Consider the following 2,678-nt stretch of genomic DNA (forward strand, 5'->3'; position numbering starts at 1 on the left):
TCAATATGCTACTGGAGAAGAGTGGAGAAATAACTCCAGAAAGAATGAAGAGACAGAGTCAAAGTCAAAACAGTGCCCAGTTGTGGATGTGACTGGTGATGGAAGTGAAGTCTGATGCTGTAGAGAACAATATTGCATAGGAACCTGGAATGTTAGGTCCATGAATCAAGGTAAATTGGCAGTGGCCAAACAGGAGACGGCAAGAGTGAACATAGACATTTTAGGAATCAGCGAACTAAAATGGACTGGAATGGGTGAATTTAGCTCAGATGACCATTATATCTACTACTGCTGGCAAGAATCCCTTACAAGAGATGGTATAGCCCTCATAGTCATAAGAAGAGTCCAAAATGCAGTACTTGGATGTAATCTTAAAAATTACAGAATGATCTTTGTTCATTTCCAAGGCAAACCACTTAATATCACAGTATTCCAAGTCATGCCCCAACCAGTAATGCTGGAGAAGCTGAAGTTGAATGGTTCTATGAAGACCTACAAGACCTTCTAGAAGTAACACCCCCCCCCACCCCAAAGATGTCCTTTTCATTATAGGGGACTGGAATGCAAAAGTAAGAAGTCAATAAACACCTGGAGTAACAGGGAAATTTGGCCTTGGAATACGGAATGAAGCAGGGCCAAGGCTAACAGATATTTGCCAAAAGAATGCACTGGTCATAGCAAACACCCTTTTCCAACAACACAAGAGAAGACCCTACACATGGACATCACCAGATGGTCAATACCAAAATCAGATTGATTCTATTCTTTGCAGCCAAAGATGGAGAAGCTCTATATAGTCAGCAAAAACAAGAGCAGGAGCTGACTGTGGCTCAGATCATGAACTCCTTATTGCCAAATTTAGAGTTAAATTGAAGAAAGTAGGGAAAACCACTAGGCCATTCAGGTATGACCTAAATCAAATCCCTTGCGATTATACAGTGGAAGTGACAAATCGTTTCAAGGGATTAGATCTAATACACAGAGTGCCTGAAGAACTTTGGACAGAGGTTCATGACACTGAACAAGAGGCAGTGATCAAAACAAAAAACAAAAAACAAAAAAAAAAACCAAAGTCTAAGAAAAAGAAATGCAAAAAGGTAAAATGGTTGTCTGAGGTGGTCTTTCAAATAGCTAAGAAAAGAAGAGTAGCTAAAGACAAAGGAGAAAAGGAAAGACATAAGTATCTGAATGCATAGTTCCAAAGAATATCAAGGAGACATAAGAAAGTCTTCCTCAGTGATCAGTGCAAAGAAATAGAGGAAAACAATAGAATGTGAAAGACCAGAGATTTCTTCAAGAAAATTCGAGATACTAAGGGAACATTTCCTGCAAAGATGGGCACAATAGAGGACAGAAACAGTATGGACCTAACAGAGGCAGAAGATATTAAGAACAGGTGGCAAGAATACACAGAAGAACTATACAAAAAGATCTTCATGACCCAGATAATCACGATGGTATGATCACTCACCTAGAGCCAGACATCCTGGAATTGGAAGTCAAGTGGGCTTTAGGAGGCTTCATGATGAGCAAAGCTAGTGGAAGTGATGGAATTCCAGTTGAGCTATTTCAAATTCTAAAAGATGATGCTATGAAAGTGCTGCACTCAATATGCCAGCAAATTTGGAAGACTCAGCAGTGGCCACTGGACTGGAAAAGGTCAGTTTTCATTCCAAGCCCAAAGAAAGGCAATACCAAAGAATCTTCAAATTACTGTGCAATTGAACTGATCTCACATGCTAGTAAAATAGTGCTCAAAATTCTCCAAGCCAGGCTTCAACTGTATGTGAACTATGAACTTCCAGATGTTCAAGCTAGATTTGGAAAAGGCAGAGGAACCAGAGATCAAATTACCAACATCTGTTGGATCATCAGAAAGTGAGAGAACTAAAGAGACTTTTGATGAAATTGAAGAAGGCGAGTCTAATAGCTGGCTTAAAACTCAATCTTCAGTGCTCGCTTCAACAGCACATATACTAAAACTGGAACCTTACAGAGAAGAGAGCATGGCCATTGTGCTAGGATGGCCTGAAAAGTAGTGAAGTGTTCCATATATTGAAAAAAAAATTATTATTTGCCTGATTTTTAAACTGCCACTTGTCTGGGGTTTGTCTTTGGTTTCTCATTTTTGGTTGTTTGTTTTAATGTCACTTAATGACATAGAAAACCACTAGTGGAATCTTCATTCCCGACCAGAGATCAAGCCCTGAGCCTTTGGAGTGGGAGCACTGACTCCAAGACCCTAGACTACCAGAGAAATAACCCTAAGGAGTATCAAGTAGTGAGAACTCACACAAAGGAAACCAGTTGAGTACAAGACTTGGCATCACCCAACCACCAGTAGCACCATATGCCAGATGCCTCATCTAAACACTAAACAATAATACAAACCCAATCATCAGCAGATAGGATTACCACCTCACTCAGTGTTGCCCATCAGAGCGGGGAGGGGGAGGGAAACTCAGCAGAAATATCACCCTATATGAAGCTCACACAAACCACTGGACCAACCTTAGGAGGGCAGAAACCAAAAGAAAGAAAGAATTCAGCCTTGAAGCCTGGGAAAAGACCTCAAACACAATAAGTAAAGTTTAAAAATAAAATAAAATTAAAAAAAAAATAAAGAAAAGGCAGAGAAATACAACACAAATGAAGGAACAAACTAGAAACACAGAAGT

At 39.8% G+C, this 2,678-nt stretch overlaps 1 non-coding gene across 1 annotated transcript; it reads left to right on the forward strand.

Annotated features, from left to right (window-relative positions):
- The first annotated feature begins 1,952 nt into the window (after window positions 1–1,952).
- Window positions 1,953–2,058, forward strand: LOC147342306 (U6 spliceosomal RNA). Its single transcript, XR_015158186.1, has one exon. It is a non-coding gene; the product is annotated as a U6 spliceosomal RNA (small nuclear RNA).
- The last annotated feature ends 620 nt before the right edge of the window (window positions 2,059–2,678 follow it).

The sequence above is a fragment of the Bos grunniens genome, chromosome 29 (assembly GCF_055505025.1).
Source record: "Bos grunniens cultivar Pamir isolate PY7600 chromosome 29, Bosgru_T2T1.0, whole genome shotgun sequence".
Classification (NCBI taxonomy): Eukaryota; Metazoa; Chordata; class Mammalia; order Artiodactyla; family Bovidae; genus Bos; species Bos grunniens.